The sequence below is a fragment of the Nansenia antarctica genome (genome assembly GCF_963989245.1).
Source record: "Nansenia antarctica genome assembly, chromosome: 18".
NCBI lineage: Eukaryota > Metazoa > Chordata > Actinopteri > Argentiniformes > Microstomatidae > Nansenia > Nansenia antarctica.
Genome location: NC_137691.1, coordinates 5,877,251 through 5,904,748, shown reverse-complemented (window position 1 = coordinate 5,904,748; position 27,498 = coordinate 5,877,251). Strand labels below are relative to the sequence as shown.

The 27,498-nt window shown below is 46.1% G+C and overlaps 1 protein-coding gene and 1 pseudogene across 3 annotated transcripts in view; one reads left to right on the top strand and one right to left on the bottom strand.

Moving 5' to 3' along the window:
• The window catches only part of LOC308173512 (LIM domain and actin-binding protein 1-like), a 23,389-nt pseudogene extending 7,981 nt beyond the window's left edge, over positions 1-15,408 (bottom strand). Inside the window, exons 1-3 of the transcript in view lie at positions 15,290-15,408; positions 12,910-12,955; positions 5,897-6,403 (exon numbers count right to left, since the gene is read on the bottom strand). The product of the transcript in view is annotated as an LIM domain and actin-binding protein 1-like (transcript). The remainder of the gene's footprint in view (positions 1-5,896; positions 6,404-12,909; positions 12,956-15,289) is intronic.
• The window catches only part of cdk4 (cyclin dependent kinase 4), a 359,603-nt gene that overhangs the window by 145,108 nt on the left and 186,997 nt on the right, over positions 1-27,498 (top strand). The gene's annotated exons all lie outside the window — the stretch shown is intronic.

Below are 27,498 nucleotides of genomic sequence, written 5' to 3'. Positions count from 1 at the left end.
GGCTCCCCTGGTGTTTAGGAAAGGAAAAAGAAACACATTTTAGAAAAAGCATAGATGCATAAAATCACAAGAAGGTAAGGAGCTGGTTTACATCAATAGAGGCTATGTACACGATCCACTGTAATATACTGCACAGATAGTCAACTAGGGTTGTCATATTTCACAAGAAAGTATTTTTTCACATTATTTTAAAGTGTCACAGTTTGCAGGCTTGAAAATTAGCGGGAGAAGAAAGAAGACAAAGAAATACAGAGAAAGTAAGAAGAAAGACTGTAGACTTACAGTACATGACTTACAGTATGGCTTTGTCTACGAGAGGAGTAAGGAGAGGGGCGGGAGAAAGGGGGGGAGGGGGGAGACAGTTACAGAGGAGGAGTGTGAAAGGAGGTAAGACAAAAGATAAGTAGCGACTCGAGAGAGTGTTTGTAAAAGAGGGAGAAGGACAGGTGATGAGAGAGGGACCCGGATGAAGGAGAGAGCATTGTGAGTGTCTGAGACGAGAGGGAGAGAAAGGAGCTGCTGTGTGTTTTGGAAGAGGTGGGTTCTGTAGGCCTCCAGTGTCAGGGGGGGTAAGGAGTGCGTGCATACCACTGCCGTGACATCATCACTGCTGTAAGACGGCATCAGTGCACAGCAGGCACGGAGCTACAGCTGGGACGAGGGGGGGGCGAATAAGTGTGTGTGTGTGTGTGTGTGTGTGTGAGTGTGTGTGTGTGTGTGTGAGAGAGAGAGGGAGAGAGAGAGAGAGAGGATGGGGGTGGGTGAGTTTGTGTGCATGTATGAATGCCCAGTGCCCTCCAATTATTGGCAATTACTGGTAAAGATTAGTAAAAAGACTTCACCTTTTAGTAAATGAGTTTAATGTCACACTGAAAGAACTTAGAAACATCCAACCTTAAGTTGAAGTAGATTTTTTCCTTTTACATTTTCCTTTTTTAAGTTGATCAGAGAGTTTAGGAACTTTGAAGCAGTAATCCATGACTTCCTGTTTCACTGGGGTACAAATATGAGGTGACACAGAGGCCATATTCCCTTATTGAGAGATCAACATGGGAAAGATGTAGAGAGACACAAATCAAATGAGGTAAGAGTGTGTTGAGCTTCGTAAGTTAAGGAATGGCGATAACAACATACTACTCACCTGAAAATGCCCATATCTACGGTGAGAGACACTCAATAGTTAAAGTTCAAAGCAACTGGAACTGTTACAAACTTGCCTGGGAGAGGAATTTTGCCCCCACGCACAGTGAGGAGGACGGTAAGAGAGGCAAAAAAATGGATCCAAGGATCACTGTTGGAGAATTACAGAGGAGAGTAGACTCAACAAGTCTCCAAAACTACCATTAGACAACTAATTATTTGGAAGGCATTCCAGACAAAAGTCTTTCCTGTCATTTCACCACAGATAAGTGCCTGGAGTATTCTAAACGCTACTGGAACTTTGACTGGAACCGTGTTCTATGGTCAGATGAACCGTGTTCTATGGTCACATGAACCGTGTTCTACGGTCAGATGAACCGTGTTGAGAGATGAGATGAGATGAGAACGTTTATTGCCATTTATGCATACACATTAAGCATACATATATAGGAATTTGATTTGGCGTTACAGTAAGAGCATTTCTAAATGCAATGCAAACAAAACAACACGGAAAAAAAATGCGACCGCCCACGACAGAGAGTGATAGAAGTGTTCTATGGTCAGATGAAACAGAACCGTGTTCTACGGTCAGATGAAACACAAATTGAGCTTTTTGGCAACAAACACTTGAGGTGGGTTTGGCATAAAAAGAAGGATGGCTCTACCGAAAAAAAGAACCTGATCCCCACCGTTAAGTACGGTGGAGGTTCCGTGATGTTGTCCGTCTGTTTTTCCACCAAAGGCCCTGGGAACCTTGTTAGGGTACCTGGCATCATGAACTCCATGAAATACCAGGACATTTTTAATCTGAATCTGGCTGCCTCTGGCTCTGCCAGGAAACTAAAACTGGGTGGTCATAGTTTCTTCCAGTAGGACAATGATCCAAAACATATGTCCAAATAAACACAAAAATGCTTAACTGAACACGAAATCAAGCTTCTGCTACGGCCCTCTTAGTCACCTGACCTAAACCACTGAAAACCTAAAGAGGAGAGTGTAGAAGAGAGGACCGAGGACCCTGGATGATCTGGAGAGGTTCTGGAAAGAGGAACGGTCTCAGATCCCTTGCTCTGTGTTCTCCAACCTGACTACACGTTACAGGAGAAGACTCAGTGCTGTTCTATTGGCAAAGGGAGGTTGTACAAAGTATTAAATACAGGGGCGAGAACAATTGTAGCACACATGGTTTTGTTTAGAAATAATTATTTCTTGATGACAGATTTCTATTATTTTTTACTCATCTTTACCAGGGGTGCCAATAATTGTGGATTACGATCACACCCAGCACACCCAGCACACACACACACACACACACACACACACATACACACACACACACAGAATCGGGTACGACATTCTAAACACTTGTTTACTGCACGAGTACGTGTACTTCGCATATAATTGCATTTTTCAGTGCATACGAGTATGGCATCCTGATCGTTCAAGCATACTAGGTGGCCATTAAAACTCCCCAAGCCTATTAAACAGTATGGACTGTCATATACGGTTTCAATTACAGCCCCCTTCTTCAGTTAACCCTGCTTCGGTTCTGGTCGGCTTGGTGTAGTCAGCTGAAACCGACAGGGATGGGGGGGCTCAGATGGGGAGGGAGGCTCCAGCCCAAGACGAATTGAGGTCAACCCCCCTACTGACACGAGCCCCTCTCATTGTGACCCTGTCTGTGAGTCAGCAGCAGCCCAGCGATACGGCCGTCATGGCAGAGGTGACCCCCCCTACAGCAAGACGACCACTACAACACCATCACTGTTACTACTACTACTCACTACTACAACACCATCACTGTTCTCTGAGAACTCTCAGCCACTGAGAACTCACAGCCAAAGGGGACTTTCTGCAATGTATGGCCACGCACGCTCGCACGCACATGCACGCACACAGCCTCGGTCGTAAAACAGCCTCAGTCAGAAAGGAACAGCCTCGGTCATAAAACATTGTTTAAAATGCAAAGAGAGATGCCGCGTATCTGGCCCAGGCGCACGTCTCATAAACACACACACCACACACAACACACACACACACACACACACACACACACACACGTGCAATACACGCTCGCAACATACATGCGTGCACACGCTCACACGGACACACACACGGACACACACACACATACACACACACACACACACACACACACACACGCACACACACACACACACACACACACACACACTAAGGCGTGGCAAACGAACACGGTCTTAGTTGAACCTGTCAACCTCTCTCTCCCAACTGGACCTTGCATCAGCAGTCTCTAAGACACAAGATGGAAAAACAGCGAAAACAAACGTCTATTGTCTTAGTGTTTACAAAACCTTGAAGTAATTACACAGGAGAAAAGCAGAGAGAGACAGAGAGAGACAAACACAAAAGAAGAAGCAGAAATGTACAGACAAAAGGAGGAGAAATGGAGGGATGCTGAAAGAGAGAGAGGGGGGGGGGGCAGCCTGAGAGGGGAAATACCTCACTGAGGGTGAGTGATGGGACACAGAGAGGAAGAGAGAAAGAGAGGGAGAGGTAAAGATCCAGAGGTGGGGCTTTGAAGAGAAAGACACAGAGGAATGCAAGTACATTCCTGACCCTGGGCTGTTATGTGTGTGTGTGGGGAGAGGGTGGGGGTGGGGGGGGGGGATGCAGGGGTGGGGGGGGGGGGTAAAGGAGAGACGGGCAGTGTGGAGGGTGATTGAGTTAAGTCAGGGAGAGATAGGTCTGAGAGGACATGAAAGGAGGGGCGGCGCAGTGAAAGGGGGGGGGGGGGGGGGGGTGGGGCGGGGGGGGGGCTGAGTAGTTGAGTAGAGCAGTAATGGGGTTGAGAGGGACAGTTGTTGACATGCCCTCTAATGAGTGACTTATCTCTACTAATATCGGAGGAGCCCCAAGCAGAGCCCCCCGCCCCCGCCCGCAGAGTGTGTGCTTTTGCACTTCTCACATTATCCAACCACCCTCCTGCGGTCCGGACACAGGTCAGAAAACGGGGCGGCTGTGGCGCAGGAGGTAGCGGTAACGATCGCAAGGTTGGCAGATCGGCGGTTCGAGCCCCGGCTGCCCACATGTCGAAGTGTCCTTGGGCAAGACACTGAACCCCAAATTGCTCCCAAAGAGCGGGCCTGGTGAGGCGCCTTGCATGGCAGCTTGGCAGCCATTGGTGTGTGAATGTGTGTGTGAATGGGTGAATGAGAGGCCGTTGTAAAGCGCTTTGGATAAAGGCGCTATATAAGTGCAGTCCATTTACCATTCCATTTAGAAAAACACTGAAAACTGAAACGCACCTCGACAGACTGGGGCTGTGTGTCGGTGCCAAGGATGGGCTGTGATGTCAACCAATCAGATGTCGCTGTGAACGCTACGCAACGACCCTGTCTAGAATGTCTCAAATCATCTGGGGGGGCGGCGGTGACACTGGACCTAGCGCTAAGCCACGCCCCAAAATAGAAATTGTCCAATCATATCACAGCAAAAGTCACTATAGGCAGAAAACTCAGACAAACAATTTGTTAATATCTGATGGTGAAATTAAAAGCTTCTTGACTAAATATTCTTGTCATCTTTAAAAAACATGTCTATTACTTACTTGCCAACTCCCGCCATTGTAAGTCATTGAATGTCGTTCAGTCACGGTCGGTCAGTCAGTCACTGTCAGTGAAGCGTTGTTTGTTTGTCAAAGGGGCCGGGGGCCTAGCGATAGGTAGAGAGGCCGGCTAGCAAGCGGAAGGTCGCTGGTTCAATCCAATCCAAGCTGCATGTGCCCTTGAGCAAGGCACTTAACCCCTAATTGCGCCAGGTGCGCGGACTATGGCTGACCCTGTGCCTGGAGCGAAAAACACCAAATTCCAACAATTAACTGAGGAGTGGTAAAACAATAAAAAAATGCCATAAAACAATCAGTATTATTATTATTAACTCCAGGTGCTAACTCCGCCTGCTCAGACAGGGGTCAAACAGCCCATCACCTCCAAGCTAAACCTGATAAGAATCTCCTAGGCAACTCCCAGCACTGTTTCTTGACTATATTATAAAAAGCAATCCTGTATAAATGTTTCATGCCGGGCAAGAAGGTATCTTTGAGAAAGAAGAGAGATTGCTGAACTCTGACGGTTGGAGAAAAAAACTGCTCCCCTTACGGACTTTTTCCTCCGTTTCAGACTGAAATAAATGGTTAACCATCTGCGTTGCGTGTATGTCTGGGGCAAACAGGCGTTCTGTCTTGTCTGTAGTTAGTGATGTGCACTGAGCTTAGTGGTCCTTAGGGAGGCCTTGGGAGGAACAGACTGGGGCTTTCCAGAAGCATGAGTGCTTCAGGTACTTAACGCATGTGACTGCTAGCATGACTACACTCCAAAGGGAGGCTACTGTCTGCTGTTTTACAAAAGGTCAGAGGTCAGCTGCCTCCCAGCTGGATGCAGAGGACCAGCCGCCCATCACACACTATACTGATTACAGTATACAGCCACAACTGGGCTATCTGGTTACATGCTGACTGGGACAAGCGCTGGTAGTCAAAGAGAAAGAGAGATCGACAATGAAGCAAATGGGAGGAACCTCCAAAATACTGTTACCTGTATGGATAAGTGTGTGTGTGTGTGTGTGTGTGTGTTAGACCTTGGCTTATGAAGTGTGTATTGGTTGAGAGCCGCTGCAACTTAAGAGGTATGTGTTCAGTGGAAAAATGGGATGAAGTGTAATGGACGTGTGTGTGTGTGTGTGTGTGTGTGTGTGTGTGTGTGTGTGCGAGGCTTACCTTGCCCACGGAGCCCTCTCCCTTCTCAAACATCATCTTCAGGCTGTTGAGCGGCACGCTGGGTTTCTCCAGGGGGGAACAGGGGCTGGTCGCCGCCTTGCTGTCTTCCGCCTTCTGCATAAGACCGTCGTCCTCCTCTCCCTCGCTCTGTCTCACTTGCTCCTTCTTCCTCTCCATCCTTTTCTCCGCCCTGCTGCTTTCTCGCTCGGCTGCTTTCGCCACTTCTGCCGGGGCAGGGGGGGGGTACTGGAAGCGGTTGGCTGGGCCTTGACCTCCCGAGACGGGCAGGAGTCCGGGAGACTTGGTCGACGGGCGGTGGTCGACGGGGACAGGGACGGGGTTGGGTTTAGGCACGGCCGGGGGGGTGAGGCGAGCGCGGGGTGGGCCGGCGGCGGACAGGGGCAAAGGTTTGTCCTGGCGAGGGGGCCCGGGGGTCTGCTCCCAGCGTTTCTTGAGGACACTCAGGCTCCCTCCTGAGCGCAGGGAGGACGGCAGACTCTCAAACGTCTGAAAGGAGAAAGAAGAACGGTAAAACGTTAAAACGGCCTTATTCCAAAGCGCTTCACAATGGCTTCTCATTCACACACACACACACACACACACACACACACACATTCACACACCAATGGCGGTTAAGCTACCATGCAAGGTGCCGGCCCCGCTCATTTGGGAGCAATTTAGGGTTCAGTGTCTTGCCCCAAGACATCTCGACACGTGACCAACCGGGGATCGAACCACCGATCATTAGACGCCGGCTCTACCTCCTGAGCCACGGCCGTCCCACAAGAAGAGAGAGAGGGAGATTCAAATCAAGATCGACTGTGAAAATAGCTTTGTAACAACTTAAGTCGTTAACACCAAAAGAAAACGGTTTATTCTCATTCTTCTGACCGTTCGCGATGACCCAACAAGCAGAGAGACGCCATAGTGAGTCATTACCCACACACACCAGTCATCAGCAGCTGTCCTAGATTAACACAGTGTCCATTCAGAGTGAAAGCTCCTCGCATTAGAACAAGTTCCTACATTCTACCAATGGGTCACGCAAAGTATCAAGTCACCCTAATTCATGCACTCAAACTGCAGTGGTTTCTTAATCTAATCTAATCTAAAGAGAGATTAACACAGGAAAAATCACAAGCTCATACATAATTCTGTCAACAAGAGGAGTGGGGGAAAAGAAAAAGGGATCTTGTCTTCACAGGGGAACTGAGAAAAGACCTTTGTTGGACAGCGGTGACTGACGTGGACGAAAGGCCGATGAGATGAGCAGCTGTTTCTCAGAGTTGGCCCCCATACGAAAGACGAGCTAGTTGTGAAGCGGGTTGCTGAAGTCAGCAAGCGCGGCACACACAGAGTTCCTGCAGAGGCAGAGAAAGTCTTGGCTCCAGGTGGAGGGAGAGCAGGACTGAACATGGAGAACCCTCTTTCTCAATCGCATTCCACTGTCTGTGGTAACCTCACCTTATCCTGAGAACACAGGGAGGGGTCCCTCCCTCCACGGCTCATCCATCCATGAAGAAGAACTGAACAACAGAACTGCTGACAAGTAAGCAAGCGAGGACGGGTAGCCCGAGGCGGTAACTACAGGACGGGGGTGACATAAACAGCTTTGATCTGTTCCATCAACAAGATATGGAAATGATGATCCTCTCGTAAACCAACAACGGCCGTTCCCCGCAAGAGGAAGTCCTGCAAAGGTGTGTGCGAAACAATGTCGGCCTTTGGAAAAAAGAGGAACAGAACTAACCAGCTAATGAACTAATAAAGCGGGTCTTACCACGGTGAACAGAGTGTTCCTTTCATGGAAGCTCGAGAGGGAGCAGTGGGAGTTCGGTTCTCCATTAAACGTCTAGCCACATTCACGAGCTGAGGAGATCTCATCGAAAATGGTTTCCACCATAATACCAGCCCACAAGGCAGCCATCCACATTCAAGACTCATTAAAAAAAAAGAAAAAAAGAACCAACCTGGCTTTTCCCCCCTCAAGATGAAGAGATGGTGAACAAGAGACAGCAGTGGTTGTCCAAGCCAACTCTGACAGACCTCTTAAAGCCCTGACTCAACTCTACTTCCTACTGTCATGACAATGGCCACACGCCATAATCTAGCAACTCGCAAAAGAAACCCCAACCAACCTGCAAATCAACACATGACAGAAATGACATCACACATGGAACAGGAGGAGAAGGAGAAGAAGAAGAAGAAGAAGAAGAAGTAGAAGAAGAAGAAGGCAAGAACTCAACGGAAACAAGAGAAAGAAACCCAAAGGCGACAGAAACACTCCTCACACACACACACACACATACACATACACACACACACAATCACTCTCTTTGTGAGACCAGCTGGAGTAAAGGAAAAGGAAAGGAGACAATGAAAAGTTTGTTCCCTGCTTTTTTGAAAAAGGAGAGAAGTGGAGAAACCTGTGTGAGCGAGGAGAGGCGAGGCGTAGGGCTAGGCGGGGGCTAGGCGGCAGGCAGGCAGGGAGAGAGTCTCTCTTGGCTGGAGTCCTTCCCTGGGTCTGAGTGCTGAAGGAGAGTGATAGAGCTCTCCCAGATGTTCGCAGTTAGAAAAGCTCTGCCTGTAGGAACTAGCCCACCCCCCATCAAGTCCAGGAGAGAGCGAGAGAGAGAGAGAGAGAGAGAGAGAGAAAAAAAAAACTACAGAGGAAACCAGAAAGCAGGAAATGATACATTTGGGAAAAAGTTTAACTCTTCGATGACTGGGGTCCTGTGTGGTTTAGTACTTCTGGGTTTTTTGTGGGTTTTTTACACTCTGAATGAGGTTTAATTGAAAAAAAAGAAACTTTAAACCTTAAAGATGTGGTTATTTTTGTGCATCTAAATCCGGCCAGACACATGCATGGAAATTAAAGGTGTTCAGTTACCGGTTCGGTTTACGGCATGTTGTGGAGCTTCACTGCAAGAAGTTCTGTAAAATGTCAAATCATTGCATGACATCAGTGTACACACAACATCTCCTCAAAAGAGGATTTACTAACTAACTGCATTCTCCTGGATGGGTAAACAAGTCATCAATGTAAAGTCTCTCTTTTAAGGCAACCGGCATCACCTTGTTTGACCCTTTGTCCTCGACAAGACAATGCTATCTGCAACACGAATGGTGATCTCTCTTCTTCTGCCTATTGAGCCATCTGGGTCAGGAACTGTCTTTAGTCAGCTTCCTGCTCATGTCAGGCAGCACCAACATTGTTGCAACCAACACACGTGTGCACACACACTCACTCACTCACTCGCACGCACACGCACACACACACGCACACACACACTCGCACACACACTCGCACACACACTCGCACACACACTCACACTCACACTCACACTCACACTCACACTCACACTCACACTCACACTCACACTCACACTCACACACACACACACACACACACACACACACACACACTCACTCACTCACTCACGCACACGCACACACACACTCACACGCACACACACACACACACACGCACGCACACTCGAACTCTCTCTGTTTGACTCATCAGTAGGAGAGTAGTGGAAGCCAGAACAGAATAGCAGATAAATTAATAATAATAAAACATGTTTTTTTACAGTCCTAGGTTATAATACTCCAAACTGGAAATCTGACAGCTCTTTTCTCCCCTTCCTACCCCAACAACGTGATGGATGGCCCTACATCTATGACACTAGTGTCGTGTCAAAACAGGCTCACACACACGCACACACACAGACACACACACACACGGACACACACACACACAGACGCCCGCAGAGGGGCAGTTGGTTAATGTGATAAGTGCAAAAACACACACTCAGAGCGAGGAACTGCACGCACACACAAGAGCAGTGTGTGTGTGTGTGTGTGTGTGTGTGTGTGTGTCTCCTGGCATCTGTCAGAGAGACCGTAAGTAAGGACCATGTGTATAAACAACTGGAGATTCTCTGGCTCTCAAAAACATCATCCAGCGTGATGTCCCATGACAGGAACTCACAGTCATTACGACAATACAGTCCCATGGGAAAAACAAGCTCCTAAAAGTGTCTTAGGACACCGTTGGCCTTAAGCTGCGTGCACACCGCGGACCGTGACCCACCGTTCTGGCGCAACCTGGTGGGATGGACTTGACGTACTTCAACGTGCGATGCAGATGCAAAGCTCTACTCGTGTTGCTAGCGAAGTTTCCCACAGAAGTGGGGAAAAAAACGTCAGTTCAGATATATAAACGGGTTATTTTGATAAACTGGACACATTTTGTGAATATATACGGTTACTTTCTCGCCTGAAAACATATAAAAACTTCATAAAATGACATATTAACACTTGTAGAGCCAAATTACAGATTTTAGCCAATGGCGGCCAAAATTGAGGATTTTACATCTGAGGCGAGAGCTCTGGGCAAGAAACTACTTCCGGTTGTTTTAACGGACCCAACGCAACGCAAAAAGCTGATTTTTTTTGACTGATTGGCGCACCCTGACGGTCAAGAAACGCAATGCAGAGCAAGGCAACTGATCAACGCAACGGCCCCATTGAGATGAATGACTTCCGGTGCAACGCAATGGCCCTGTGTGCACGCAGCTTTAGAAATGTTGGCCTTCACCTACTGCTGATTTCATACTGTCATGAAAACTTCAATAAACAAAGTTGTGGAAATGTAGGCTTTCCACACACATTCCACACAACAAGCTCCTAAAAGTGTCTTAGGACACCGTTGGCCTTAGAAATGTTGGCCTTCCGCACACATTCTGACAGGAAGTAATTGAAGAGATAATTGAACACATAACAATAACTGAACAGATAATTGAACAGATAACAGTAATTGAACAGCTCATATGCGGCTCAAAGTAGAGGAAAAAAATCATTGTACTACATAACAGTACAAGGCCCCATCCACGTACCAAGTAACATCTAAGCATGTGTACCAAAAATGTGTAACAGCAGCACTCCCACACACAGCAATACCTCAACGGCAGACAGCCACTGATCCTACTGTAGGTCCGTTTTATGTGCACTCAAGTTCGGAGCTTATCATAATAACACACACTCTCCACCGGCAATTATGTACCCAATAATGGGTCTCTTAGCACATTTCCTACCATTGAACCATTAGCAAAATGGTAGTATTACCTTATACTCCTGCTGCATGACATTGGCCGATACATTCATTCCCGTTATCAAGTCCAGCTCTGCCCCACAGACACAAAGGCAACTGTCCAACTATCTCAACTGAAGAGGGAATTACCTGAGGATTAGACGGCTGGGGCAGGATTACTGCCTGGCTGCCTGCATCCTAATAAGTGGCCAATAAGTGGCAAAGCGGGCTGGCCATAGACTGTGTGTGTGTGTGTGTGTGTGTGTGTGTGTGTACTGTGTGTGTGTGTGCGTGTGTGTGTGTACTGTGTATGTGTGTGTGTGTGTGTGTGTTTGGATCTTTGTTAGTGTGTGTCTCTGTGTGTGTGTGTGTGTATGTATGTCTGTGTACTGTGTATGTGTGTGTGTGTGTGTGTGTGTGTGTGTGTGTGTGTGTGTGTGTGTCGTTCCGTCTGGCAAGAGGACAATAATGAGTGTGGATGGGAAGGCAGATCTCTCCGAAGGTCCTCTCAGAGGGTAACTGACGTGATTCAGACAAGAGCGGCTGTGGCTCAGGAGGTCGAGCCGGCGTCTAAATGATCGCAAAGGTCTGCTGTTCGGCGGTTCGATGCCCCGGCTGGCCACGTGTCGTCGAGGTGTCCTCCTCGGGCAAGACACTGAACCCCAAATTTGCTCCCGATGAGCGGGCCTGATGAGGCGCCTTGCGTGGTAGCTCGCCGCCATTCGTGTGAATGTGTGTGTGAGCAGGTGAATGATGGGAGGCCGTCGTGAAGTGTTTTGGAATAAGGCGCTATGTAAGTGCAGTCCATTTACCGTTCCATTTAGAGCTTTCTGCTCCACAGGGATATGCACACTCAGGCATGGCTGCTTCAGTCAGCATTATTTAGTTGACTAAAAATATGAGAGCCACAGAGGTGCAGAGTCTTATCTAAGAGGGAGAGTCAGTCTTATCCAAGAGGGCAGCTCCACAAGTGACAGTTCACACTGTTTAACAAAAGGTCAAAGGCCAGCTGCCTCCCAGCTGGACACAGAGGACCAGCCGCCCATCACACACTATACTGGTTACAGTATACAGCCACAACTGGGCTATCTGGTTACATGCTGACTAGGACAAGCGCTGGTAGTCAAAGAGAAAGAGAGACCGACAATGAAGCAAATGGGAGGAACCTCCAAAATACTGTTACCTGTATGGATAAATGTGTGTGTGTGTGTGTGTGTGTGTGTATATGAGTGTGAGTGTGAGTGTGAGTGTGAGTGTGAGTGTGAGTGTGAGTGTGTGTGAGTGTGAGTGCGTGTTTGGGTCTGTGTTAGTGTGTGTCTCTGTGTGTGTGTGTGTGTGTGTGTATGTATGTATGTCTGTGTATGTGTGTGTATGTATGTCTATGTATGTCTGTGTATGCGTGTGTGTGTGTATGTATGTATGTATGTATGTCTGTGTATGTATGTCTGTGTATGCGTGTGTGTATGTCTGTGTATGCGTGTGTGTGTGTCTGTGTATGCGTGTGTGTATGTCTGTGTATGCGTGTGTGTGTGTGTATCCTTCCCCCTGGCAAGAGGACAACAATGAGTGTGGATGTGAAGGTAGATCTCTGAAGGCTCTCTCTCTCTCTCTCTCTCTCTCTCTCTCTCTCTCTCTCTCTCTCTCTCTCTCTCTCTCTCTCTCTCTCTCTCTCTCTCTCTCTCTCAGACAGAACTGATGTGACTCAGACAGAGCCTCCTGCTCCACAGTGATATGAGAGGGAGAGCGGTGGACTAACACACTCAGGCACGGCTGCTTCAGTTAGCATTATTTAGTTGACTAAAAAATAAGAGAGCCACATCTAAGAGGGAGAGTCAGTCTTATCCATGAGTATGTCTCTGATGGGATGTCACATCCTGTTTCTCCCAATACAGGGCTTTCTGTGTGGCGATCTGATACTCACTGCTTTCTTCTTCTCTGCGTTCGACTCCTCAGCAGCCCTCTGGTATCTGCAGGAGAGGAAGAGAGGAAGAAACGCTGACCTCTGCTGGTCATGGAACATCGTGCACAAAGTTAACCAGAAAGCTTTTTCTGCGCAAGAGGTGAATAGACCTAAGCATGTATTGAATCATGTATCATGTATTGAAATGATAAATCCATTAATCCAAGAATATATGATATTCTGTTGTTCTCTAAAGAACTTTAGCCACTGTTAAAAGATTTTCTCCCTGACAAAAGTAGCCCGTATTGTGTTCTTCCTGAGTTTCATTCATGCATGAAACATAATTGCACTTACAGCTGATTTGAGAGTACTTCTTGTTTTTGAGTGACCAAAGAACACCACAACCGATCACCCTTCTCTGTTTTCACCTTGACTTTCCTTCTCTACTGAACCAACAGTATACAGTCGCTAATTCTGTCTCTTTTTTCTTTTTACTTTGTTTATTGGATTCTTCGAGAGCATACAATTATGAACATAGCATTTATAAAAAGTAAACAGGTCCATATACGCTCTATAGAAAAGGCTTTGTACAAAAGTGACATGACAAATTGCATAATAATTCTCTCAGTCTTTTGACAATATGAAAATGAAAGACACTGAACTGGAATATCAAGATTGTGTTGAGGCAACATACGCCCATGTGAGGTTGGCACATGTAAGAAATAGGACAATGTTGATAGCATTGTATAAGTGGGAGATAAGACATCCAGTTATATAGTAACAGCATAGTAGCAATGTGACTTTTGATCTTTGAATTTTCCACCATGGAGCATCTAACAGAGGGGTAAATATTAACAGGCAGAATGTGGCCATTGTCCATTTCTGTACAAGGAGGCAAGAGAGAGACCCACTGACAAGGGTGTTAGAGACTGGGGGTGCAGTGGGGACAGGTCCCCTCCAAACAAAACTGTCCCCCGCAATTATTATAGTATTGTTTTGCTGCAGGAATTATGTTGGGAAAAAGTCACCCGTTGTGTTTATTTATTTCTCTTCTAGCACGACGACTGCCAATGGCCCCAGGCCTGCCTGAGCATAGATTACTTTTTCCTGCTATGACTGGTGGATGGATTATTCACTTACTTAGACAAATGGATCTGTTGTAATGCCAAACATGTTAAATGTCAATGAAAGATAGGAAAGACATCCTAACTGCCATTGTCAGCCTCAGCTTCAGCAGAATCATTAGCCTACTCACCTAGCAGTTGGAAGTGAGCTAGGAGGTAGTGAGCTAGGAGGTAGTGAGCTAGGAGGTAGTGAGCTAGGAGGTAGTGAGCTAGGAGGTAGTGAGCTAGGAGGTAGTGAGCTAGGAGGTGGTGAGCTAGGAGGTAGTGAGCTAGGAGGTAGTGAGCTAGGAAGTAGTGAGCTAGGAGGTAGTGAACTAGGAGGTAGTGAGCTAGGAGATAGTGAGCTAGGAGGTAGTGAGCTAGGAGGTAGTGAGCTAGGAGGTAGTGAGCTAGGAGGTAGTGAGCTAGGAAGTAGTGAGCTAGGAGGTAGTGAGCTAGGAGGTAGTGAGCTAGGAAGTAGTGAGCTAGGAGGTAGTGAGCTAGGAGGTAGTGAGCTAGGAGATAGTGAGCTAGGAGGTAGTGAGCAAGGAGGTAGTGAGCTAGAAGGTAGTGAGCTAGGAGGTAGTGAGCTAGGAGGTAGTGAGCTAGGAGGTAGTGAGCTAGGAGGTAGTGAGCTAGGAGGTAGTGAGCTAGGAGGTAGTGAGCTAGGAGGTGGTAGTGAGCTAGGAGGTAGTGAGCAAGGAGGTAGTGAGCTAGGAGGTAGTGAGCTAGGAGGTAGTGAGCTAGGAGGTAGTGAGCTAGGAGGTAGTGAGCTAGGAGATAGTGAGCTAGGAGGTAGTGAGCTAGGAGGTAGTGAGCTAGGAGGTAGTGAGCTAGGAGGTAGTGAGCGAGGAGGTAGTGAGCTAGGAGGTAGTGAACTAGGAGGTAGTGAGCTAGGAGATAGTGAGCTAGGAGGTAGTGAGCTAGGAGGTAGTGAGCTAGGAGGTAGTGAGCTAGGAGGTAGTGAGCTAGGAGATAGTGAGCTAGGAGGTAGTGAGCTAGGAGGTAGTGAGCTAGGAGGTAGTGAGCTAGGAGGTAGTGAACTAGGAGGTAGTGAGCTAGGAGTTGGTGAGCTAGGAGGTAGTGAACTAGGAGGTAGTGAGCTAGGAGGTAGTGAACTAGGAGGTAGTGAACTAGGAGGTAGTGAGCTAGGAGGTAGTGAGCTAGGAGGTGGTGAGCTAGGAGGTGGTGAGCTAGGAGGTAGTGAGCTAGGAGGTAGTGAGCTAGGAGGTAGTGAGCTAGGAGTTGGTAGTGAGCTAGGAGGTGGTAGTGAACTAGGAGTTGGGGACATTTCTTACTTGGAGAAGCGATCTGCAATGGCGTTGCCCCGACCGCCGAGCAACGACATCTCCCGCGCAGTGACACGTACAGACTGGGACACCCATGACTTCCTGTTGAACGGAGGACCGCCTGCCATCTCTACCTCCTATTGGAACACAAGCACACACACAGACCCGCACAAACACGTTTGTTAAGCATTGCATTACAAAACCTTTGACAATAAGCATCACCTGTTTTTGTATGAAATCTACATAAATAGAAGAGTCACAATTCACCCACTGTGTGTGGTTATCCAATTAGCTAGGAGACCAAGGGCCCTATTATGCACTTCATAAGTCTTAAGCAATAAGACGAGGCGGTAGATCTAAACTTAAGACGTGGAGGCGTGGTCAAGGCCACTTTGCTATTATGCGTGCGGTAGTGGGCGCCTAAAACCCGGCGCTAAGCAAAGAAATTAGTCATGGGTGTGTTTTGGGCGTCTTCTCAATCAACCCAATCAGCGTGCCAGGTGCCATTCCCTTTAAGAACCGGCTGCGTTGAGTCATTAGCGCTATGCTATTATGGAAGTCCTAAGAAGGAGGTCAGCGCGCTTCTCTGCAGAAGAAAGTAACAAGCTCGTGCATGATTATTTTCTGAATAAACACGGCAATACCTCCGCTTGTGAGTTGAGAAGTATTACAGAGGGGTCGCTGGAAGACTGCAGGAATGACAGATGTTGATGTCATTATATTACGCACGGCATGCTCGTACTGTATGTGCACAGTATGCGGAGGCAACATACTGTACAGCGCTGGCCTCTCCATTCTGAAATAAAGCATTTATACTGTGCCCGTAATTGACGTCTTGCCGTGGAGCCACGTGCGTGTTCATGTGTGCCCACATGCATGCGCAAACCGCGGAGGCGCGCTCGTGTTTCAAAACGTGCATGAAGTCTAAACTTAAGAACTTTTCAAACCACTTCTTAGCGCTAGGAGCAAAGTCAGATCGCATAATAGCAGGGGCGCCTAGTGCACTTCATTAACATATGAACACTCCCACAATGAGTAATATATGCACGGGAGTATTACGTCTTATGTGTGGGCGCCTATCGACACCTGCATAATAGCAGTAGCGCGTATGAAGCGCATAATAAGGGTGGCGGTAGGTCTTAACCTGGCGGTGCGTCTTAATTAAGACTTAAGACGGCAAGTTAAGAAGTGCATAATAGGGCCCCAAGAGTTCAAAAACCTACACACACACCATTGGACGACCACACTGGCCGGAGAGCACACATTGTACAGTGACATCATAACACCCTTGCACACCCTTGCACACACCTGTACATATGGACAAAACCACAATATCGCTTATATGCCAACATTAATCATCCATCAATCAGAAACATTTTCAGTTCATAGATAAGAAAGGCTAAGGTCATGTTCTCACATGAAAGTCTGAATCGACACCCAGAGCAAGTGGAGGAGTTCGCAACATTGTTGCATAAATTATTTCTCTGATTTGCGTTCTCACAGCCCTTCATGTAAACGAAGTAACATATGCAATCGAGGCAACAGACGTGGTAGTTGATTGGCCAGAAAAATGTAGAATTGCCCGTTGTCCCTCTCTTGTCCAGATCAACACGCCTGCGCTGTTGTTTTCCTATGGATTGCCTCGAGCAGCGTTCTCACCAAACGCGAAGCGAAGCAAAGCGATGGATGCGTCGTTTGTAACCGAAGCGAAACCACCCTTTTCAAACGGAGCATCCGACGGGTATTTGCTCCGGGAGTTACTTCGAATGCGCGTTCTCACAGCTCCAAACGACGCAGAGCAAAGCGAACTTTATCCTAAACTCCGTTTCAAGTGAAGCTAGTGAGAACACCCCCTAAGACTTTATTTTAAGGGATATACATGTACAGTACAGTAAATCATTAACCTTACAGACAATTCATCAGTGGCGGCTGGTGCTAAACATTTTGGGTGGGGCACAGGTTATGGGGGCATGCTCCACGGGGAAGAATATCAACTTTAAAATCTGGATTTACAGTTGATTTTAGCATGAGAATAGCTCTACCCCCCTGTACAGACCTCGCCATCCCCTCTACCCCCCTGTACAGACCTCTTCATCCCCTCTACCCACCTCTACAGACCTCTTCATCCCCTCTACCCCCCTGTACAGACCTCTTCATCCCCTCTACCCACCTCTACAGACCTCTTCATCACCTCTACCCACCTCTACATCCCCTCTACCCACCTCTACAGACCTCTCCATCCCCTCTACCCCCTGTACAGACCTCTCCATCCCCTCTACCCTCCTCTACAGACCTCTTCATCCCCTCTACCCCCCTGTACATACCTCCTCATCCCCCCTACCCCCCTGTACAGACCTCTTCATCCCCTCTACCCCCCTGTACATACCTCCTCATCCCCTCTACCCCCCTGTACAGACCTCTTCATCCCCTCTACCCACCTCTACAGACCTCTTCATCACCTCTACCCACCTCTACATCCCCTCTACCCACCTCTACAGACCTCTCCATCCCCTCTACCCCCTGTACAGACCTCTCCATCCCCTCTACCCTCCTCTACAGACCTCTTCATCCCCTCTACCCCCCTGTACATACCTCCTCATCCCCCCTACCCCCCTGTACAGACCTCTTCATCCCCTCCACCCCCCTGTACATACCTCCTCATCCCCCCTACCCCCCTGTACAGACCTCTCCATCCCCTCTACCCCCCTGTACAGACCTCTCCATCCCCTCTACCCCCTTGTACAGACCTCTTCATCCCCTCTACCCCCCTGTACAGACCTCTCCATCCCCTCTACCCCCCTGTACAGACCTCTCCATCCCCTCTACCCCCTTGTACAGACCTCTTCATCCCCTCTACCCCCCTGTACATACCTCCTCATCCCCCCTACCCCCCTGTACAGACCTCTTCATCCCCCCTACCCCCCTGTACAGACCTCTTCATCCCCTCTAGTGAGTGTGTGTGTGTGTGTGTGTGTGTGTGTGTGTGTGCGTGTGCTGAATACATAAACAAACAAGCTAAAAGACGACAATAGAAAACGTACCATGCTGACGATATTACTAAATGTTTGAAGTAGCTTTTATCTTAGCTGACTCACTTACCTTCAGGTCGAGTTTGTGTATTCTGGCTTCGCAAAACACCAACAGTAGCAGCCTAACAGCCGCGGAGATTGCGACCACAAACGAAGTTTGACTTCGGTAATAGGTCCAGTTGTAATATCCTCAAGTTGGGAACAAAAGATGCCTCCTTCTAATCCATTTGTTCAATTTGTTTACAGAAAGAAATCCTCCTAAATCCTCGGTTATACGATTTTCCCATTTTCCCTGCCTTTGTATAAACTTGCTTTATAATTAAATTTGGTCTGGGTGGTCCTAATTCCTTTACTGTTAATTTCTCCTGGTTGCTACGACGGCTGAACGGTGTTTCTTTTAAAGATTCAACCGAGTTGTTCAGAACATTACTAGCCGCCATAGCGATGGTGAAGCAGGTCTAAAGCTACGCCGGACATGACGTAAGCACGTACGATTCTTTGTGCATGTCCCAAAACCCCATAGACAAATGACCGAATGGCCTGAAGTAACCAAAATAGATTTTACATGCAAGTCTACGAGAACAGCCTAGTGCAATTTCGCGTAGAGTGAAAGTTGCCCCGAAAGGGGCGGGACTTGAAGCTGATTGGAACATACTCCACAGAACACTAGCTGATTGGACTATGATATACTCCACAGAACACTAGCTGATTGGACTATGATATTCAGAAGCAACACTGTCTAGAAGTCATAGAAAAAAAATCTCTCTCTTCTCCCTTTGGTGGGGCATTGTCCAATTGCCCCTAATGAACCAGCCTCCCCTGCAATTCATGCCAGTTGGAAGACACACATCAATGTCTATTATTGTGCCATGTGCAATGAAGGCCAGTGTTTATGCCTTAAAGATAGTGTATTATCCAATAATGTCTGTACAGGATTTCTAGTTTATTTCACACGGATCCCTCCCTGACAGCTCCGTAATAAGCAGAGTGACAAGAGTAGGGTTCAATGACTGCACTGTCTCTGTACAAAGAGAGACTGTCACCCGCCCGCCCCTCCCCACCTCCACCCCTCCACCCCACCCCCCAATGAGGTCATTGATCTGTGTGCCACCTGCTCTCTGTCTGGGAACACGCCTTAGGAGAAGTACCCTTCCCCTGGTACCATGAGCTTACACACACACACACACACACACACACACACACCACACACACACACCACACACACACACACCACACGGTATGATTATAGGAGTGAACAGACACATACAGTACTCTGCCATCAAGATCAAGTGGGCAAGTTCAGACTTCACACCAAGTACCCAGAACATCAGCAGCGATGCTGTCATGATTGTGTGAATCAGAGCATAACATCTTCTGGGCTGTAGACAGGGGCCTGTTCTGAACAGATAAGTGGTGGAGTGAGTAGGGGTGCATTTTATCTGTCGTTGTTGTTCAAAAGCATACAATTAGAGTAGGGTGGGGTTAAACAACATGCAGAACATCCACATGCCTAAAATGTACTACATACAACAGTTGCTATAGTTACTGGGCTTTCCAACAGACAGTGTCTCAGACTGGCTGATAAGCCTCTAAAACAGTCATTTGTCACGAAGGGAGGGACCCTCCTGAGTTCCAAGAATTCATTTATTATAAAGTATACAAGCGCCCACCTTCGGTACATGTTATGCCTATTTGTACAAGTCATTTACAGATACATTTATAATCAATGACACCAGAAGGGCGCGACAACAATGGCCTTTTCTAGCTCTGCCTAGGCCTTGAGGTGTACCTGACTGGTATTACACCACCATGACATCACCGCCACCCAGCAAAGACACACACGCAACATTTTGAACAGAGTTGAACACGTACAACCAGTTACACACACACACACACACACACAGACTGAGACACACAGACACACACACACACACACACACACAGACTGAGACACACAGACACACACACACACACACACACAGACTGAGACACACACACACACACAGACTGAGACACACACACACACAGACTGAGACTGAGACACACACAAACACACACACACACAGACTGAGACACACACACAGACTGAGACACACACACACACACACAGACTGAGACACACACACACAGACTGAGACTGACACACACACACACACACACACACACAGACTGAGACACACACACACACAGACTGAGACACACACACACACACACAGACTAAGACTGAGACACACACACACACACAAACACACACACACACACAGACTGAGACACACACACACACACACACACACACACACAGCAGGAGAATGCTGCTTGTCAGATAATCAAAATGAAAAATGCAAAAGAATCTTCAACATTTCCTGTCCACAAACCGTGACATCCAAGAAAATACTCCAAGCCACCGAGGTATCTGCCAAGTTCCCAGTGAGAGACATCACATTAACTTCTCATAAAGACAGTATTTAAGACAGCCACATGGATGCTTTTAGACTTGGCGTCACACTGCCTTCATATTTCACTGAGAAAACAGGCCAAAGCTTAGACCTTGGCTTATGAAGTGTATATTGGTTGAGAGCCGGAGGTTGCAACTTAGAGGTATGTGTTCAGTGGAAAATGGGATAAAGTGTAATGGACGTGTGTCTGTCTGTGTGTGGTTGTGTGTGTGGTTGTGTGTGTGTGTGTGTGTGTGTGTGTGTGTGTGTGTGTGTGTGTGCGCGTTGCAGTGGTAATGCATCATTTTCATGTGTATCAGGACACAGACAGACAGACAACATTCCACTGTAATTCCTCTGAAAAATTTCTTGAGCCATTCCTTAAAACCACCTCTCTCCAAGTTAAAGGAAGCAGGAACAGTAATGAATACTGATCTGGGGTGTTAGTATCTACAGCCTACACTTTCACCGTGAGTGATAAACATCCTAAACAGGGCAAGACGAGGAACATACACTGGAGGGGTTTTTTTTGTACAAAAAGTACAAAATGTCTTTTCACTCATCCTGGGGTCCAGTCTCACCTGAGGCAATCCTATCAGATTTCCTGCTGAATTGTTTTGTAAATCCATGATAGACCTCTTGGGGGGAAGTAGGCTATGTCCTATCAGTCAACTAGACTGCCGGATGTGAAGTTCTCTATTAGAATGACCTTCGAACCTTCACGTTCCTCTATGTTCTCCCTAGCAACTCCGTATCCACAACAAACCCAGATAAGGGCACATTACAAGTGATAGGTCTGCGTTGCCCAACATATTACATTAGCCCCTGGGGACTTAGCGGAAACTCCCACCTGATCCTTTAACGGATTGCAACAATAGTATGGGCCAACTTCATGGTGCTAATAAGTGAATGGAAGGAGTGCCAGGCAGCCATACTGGAATAAGGATAAGGATCACTTGTCTGCACAAACTGACAACAAAGAGGATATAACTTTCCTCTTTTAAGTAGGTCAACGTCATAGCAATCAATCAACATGACAGCATTTATTTTTTACAGTAACTTTTGCTACTGTACCTCTAAAAAACCTCTGATAGTACCTTTGGAAGACTGGAAGAAAGGCAGGCAAACTGAAAAACATTCTAAAATACGTGATAAACCTCAACAACTAAAGATCATTGATTATTTTTGCCTGAGATGAACAAAGACTCATTAAACGCCGAGTCACTGACAGAGCTGGTTCGGTCAGAAACCAACACAGGCCTCTCCTTCATAGCTGACTTGGCACATCAGCTGAAACCAGGTGATCAGGTGTCACAAAGCCATCAAACTCCATTGACCGACGTGGTTTCAGACGGCACAAAGGGACAAAGTCTGATTCAAGAAACATGTTGAGGGAACACACTGCAGGCACACAGTATTATCGTTAGTCTCAGAGAAACACACCTGTTAGCGAATGATTTCTATGACACTCAGGTGTACTGTAAAACACACAGGGTCACACACACATACACACACACACACACACACACAGGAATGGTAATTTCATACTTCAAAAGAGTAACCTTGACATACTGTAGACCCGGACATGAAACTCACCTTTTTTAGGTTCTAGTTTTTTCTAGTTTGTCCTCGAGTTAGAGTTGTTTTATTTACTATTTTATGGCATTCCCAGTTTCGCTCTGCCTTTACTTTCAACACTTCCGATGTGTCACACTCCTGTGGCAAAACCTTGCGATACCTGACACTGTATGTGTGTGTGTGTGTGTGTGTGTGTGTGTGTGTGTGAGAGAGAGAGAGTTTCATGGGGCGGAGTGAGGGGAAAGGTGTCTTGGGAGTGGTGGAAGTTGGTCATGTGATTGCGTGCACCAATGACCTTAGGCGTTGCATTTCACCTGTCAGGTTGGTTCATTGTGTGTGTGTGTGTGTGTGTGTGTGTGTGTGTGTGTGTGTGTGTGTGTGTGTGTGTGTGAGTGTGAGTGTGAGTGTAATTTTGTGGAAGTGCATGACTCCCTAATCGACAGTTTTCGAATAAAAAAACAAAAATGAATAGTTGCCTACTGAGAGAAAACCTGAAAACATAAAAACGATTACCTAAATTGTGTAATGCCAATTTGATCCCTTCGTAAGGATGGTAGAGAAAGGTGTGTGTGTGTGTGTGTGTGTGTGTGTGTGGGGGGGGGGGGGGTCGGAGAGGAGAGAAACGAACAGAGCGAGCGGCTCAGGTTTCTCTAGTCTGTACGGTCTGAAAGGGGACCTAGAGACACTGAGACCTCCCCAGGGGCCTGCAGGGTGCTGCAGCACAGAGCTGGCTGTGTCAATACCCTACACATTCCTGCCTTACTGGTGGCAGTCGAACCAGTAGGCTGCTGACTCTACCCTGACACCTGGAGGGACACGAGCACCCACACGCTCATGTACACACATACATACAGACAGTACACACACACACACTCACACTCACACTCACACTCACACTCTCACACACACACACATACAGACAGTACACACACACACACACACATACATATATACAGTACACACACACACACACACACATACATACAGACAGTACACACACACACACACATACAGTACACACACACACTCGTCTCACACACACACACACACACACACACACAGACACACAGACACACACACACACACACACACACACACACACAGATGTCATCACTGGGACATCGTCATCACCACCTGCCTGCTTTTTGGCCTATCCTTTCTTCCCAGAGAGAGAGAGCAGGATGAAAAGGCGACATGGTCTGGCACCGTTTTTTTTTTTTTAAAGACTCAGCTGTGTCATTCCCAAGAAGGCTGCGACCTGCATCAATAGTGCCGTTAGCGCACTGAGCATTGAGCTGCATTCAAATGGCATATTCAAACTGGCTCACAGTCACAGTGCGGTCAAGGTACAAAGGCGGACAGTCGGCATTGTGTGATGGCTGACTGCTGGCACTGAGGGGAATACCAAACTAGGCTGCTCGTTTCTCCAGAGACCGCCACTGAATACCCACCTCCTAACACCCAGGAGAGGTCTAAATACCCACCTCCTAACACCCAGGGGGGGTCTGAATACCCACCTCCTTACACCCAGGAGAGGTCTGAACAGAATACAGTCTAGCTGTCAGATCAACAATGAGTACCGGTAGGCCTAACCTAGCCTACTTAGAAGTGGAAGTCAAGAGAATGACTGGTGGTGCTGTATACTGTATATATCCCCGGTTTTGGCCGCTCTTCACTGGCTACCCGTTAAATCCAGAATTGATTTTAAAATCCTTTTAATAACTTATAAGGCATTACACGGGCTGGCCCCTCTCTATATCTCGGAATGATTACAGGCAAAGCCCAATGTGAGATCTCTCAGGTCCTCGGACAAGGGCCTTCTGGTCATACCCTCGACCAACCTCAGAACCAAGGGTGACCGAGCTTTTGTAGTAGTGGCTCCCACACTGTGGAACGCCCTCCCAGTGTCGATAAAGAATGCTCAATCCGTTAATTGTTTTAAGAACTTGTTAAAAACACACCTGTTTTGTTTGCACTTTATTCCATGACATTTTCACCTGACCCACTTCTATAGGTCATTGTTTTGTTTTATCTCTTGTTGTGTTATTGCTCTTATGCCCTTATGTGCCCTATGTGAACTTGTTTTTACCTGATTGTTTTTATGTGATGTCCACTGTACAGCACTTTGTAACTTTGTTTCGAAAGGTGCTTTATAAATAAAATGTACTTACTTACTTACTTACTTACTTACTATATCAGCTACGTTTAGAATGTGTAGAATGTTATCAATTTGATGTTTTAAAACCCCCAAGACCTCTTGGGCCAAGAGGTCTATCATTGTTTACAAAACAATTCAGCAGGAAGACAGGATGAGGACATTACTCACTATTTACCAATAGACACAAGAATAACTGAAGGCAAACTTGATTTAACATCAACATTGACCCATTTACCTGGAGTAAAGTCAAGTAAAAATGTAGGCTACGTCAAGCAACACCTGTAACTTACCAGGAATCGCTAGAAGTAGCCCTATGTCTATTATACTGACAATTCGTCATGTTAAACTCTACATAGCACACAAAATGCCTATCTTTACGATAGATAAAGCAGGTCCTAAACGTATTCCGACAAATCGTGACGTTAGAATTATAAGGTTCTATCTCCACTCATGGTCAAAATTGAGTTTTTTACATATTCTGATCCATTAGGTGTTTATTAATGCCTGTGTGGTGTTATTTTAAAAATGTTGACATTTCTTAGTTAGTAATTCATAAAATACAATGGTTCCATCTCACAAAACATAATGGAATGTAAAAACTTTGACGCTCAATATCTCTGAACTGCCCTAAACAGAGATAGAACCTTCTCATTCTAAACGGAGATAGAACCTTATCATTCTAAACGGAGATAGAACCTTATCATTCTAAGCTCACGAAATCACCCCAAAATAAAAACATTTCACCACGTTAAAGTGACGTTAAGAAAAAGAAAAAAAAATCAAATGCACAACTTTACGTTTCTCGTCTCGGAGGTCAGCAGGTGGAAGTTGAAGTCAGTTGTCAGCAGCACGTGTCAGATATCCCCAATCTCATAAACTGTTGTTTTATAAATATCATTTCAGTTTTCTTCTCTTTTCCATCTCTTTGCTTCTTCACGCCGGGACACTTAGGAGAGTTGTGTGTTTCTCTCGTCCTCAACGCCGTCTGGGCATCACATGGGGCGGGGACCAGCCCAGACACTTTCTTTAGTCTCCTCAGTTTCAATAAATGCAATAAGTGCTACAATTGCAATGTTGAAGTCAAAGATGAGATGTCTAACCCAATTGCAAATTAATTTCCTTTGTTGATGACATCAGAAAGTGTGGCACAAACCTATATAAAAATGACTAATGGAGTGATATGTGTATAACTATGTTTTTATTATATGTATTGCCCAATTGTCTTCAGCAACTCTGTAGCACATTATGCACCAATGAAGTTATTAAAAAATGACACACAATAAGATCCTTCGTTTAATTGTTCTTTATTGAAATAAAGTGCAGGCATTATTGTATATTTTACAAATGACAAAGTGTATAACACCGCCTAGTGGTAGAAGCACAGTTTCTCAACTTGGCATCAGAAAAATAAATGTCCAAGAAAAGACATCAATCATTTGAACAGTATAACCGTGTTGTCGTTATTAACAGACAAATACAGATGTTCATTTACAAAAATCAAAACCTTAGATTTGCCTTATTGGCTAGTTTTAATTTAAAACAAACGTCTTCCTTTGTACATACAGTACATACATGTATGTACATACTAAGTACATACATACTTTTAAAACTTAATTCACATTAAGTTTTCTTCACATTAAGTAGTTCTGTGCGCTTGTACCTTGGGTTATAGTTTCCCCAAAGAGGCTACGGCACTTTTCAATACAATTGTCGACTTTACCGTCTTTAATTGCAGTAGTATGTGCACAAGACTGGAGCATAAAGGCAGAGCAGATAGTTCACCCTCTATGCCTTATTAGATATCTTCATAGTCAAGCACTTGATAGACACAGTAGGCATGTATGGATTTACTGTATGTATGTTTCTGTAAAACTGTGTTTCTTTGATGTCAAAACAAAAAAATATTGTCAATATATGTCAGATACACAATGTAAGCACAGATGACAGCAACCCACCACCAGTCGTATGGAGTATGGCACCAGAATACAGGGAGGATCCCTGGAAGTAGGGTTGAGAGCTTTGACGCCACACACATCTTATGGATTTCTTACCTAAATACTTCCCTGGTTATCCTATAAGGTTCCAAGAGACTGGCTCAGAATTCCGAGGCCCCAACTTCCAACTTCCTACTTTTCATCAGCATTCCTGTAATTTCAGTCTGAAAGACAAATCAGGGGATTTCTGACTCTGTGGAGTCTTCACGTATAACCCTGAAAGAGAAAAGGCATTCATCATCACTAACTGGGGAGCTACCAATAATCCCAAAGTGTTCAGTGCTATTCAGACAAACACTCTCAATGTTGCAAATTATTAGAATGAGTTTATTACCTTTGTTAAAGATCTTTCGACGCAAGCATATGTAAACTCCAACCAGGCTGGAGAGGACGGCGACGAGGACCAGCACTACAGCGAACCAGGTACTAGAAAGAGAGAGGCAGACAGAGAGTTAAGTCCTAAATGTATCTTAACAAAACTCCACTGTCAACTATGTTGAACCCAGTCAGCTACACACACTGTAGTAAGTAGATTTGTTCATAGATTAGCTTTTTTTTTTTTTATGATGACTGATATATAAATTAGTCACTTTAGACAAATGTACTTGTTGTAAAAGTCGCTTTGGATAAAGGCGTCTGCTAAATGTCTAAAATGTACATTTTAGCCTCACACTTTGATGCATGTCCCATTGATTACAATGGGTCTGTTACAACCATTGATATTGTTTAAAAAAGGACACATCTTGTCCATTGCAGAGGAGTTCATGGGTTAGAGGTTGTAGGTCACATCCATCACAAATGTGACACGGTTTGGTAAAAGGAGCAGCCGATTTAATGTTTGGACTTTTATTTAGAAAAATGTACATACATTTCAGCTTTGTTGAAAATCAATGACACACTCGCTAGTCAACTAACACAGCTTAACGTTTGCAGGAAAAGTGCTATACAAATAAAGGTTATTATTATTCTTTTGTGAGCTTGCTAACAAGGTTAAGTAGTTTTATAGTTAGGAGTGGGGATTACT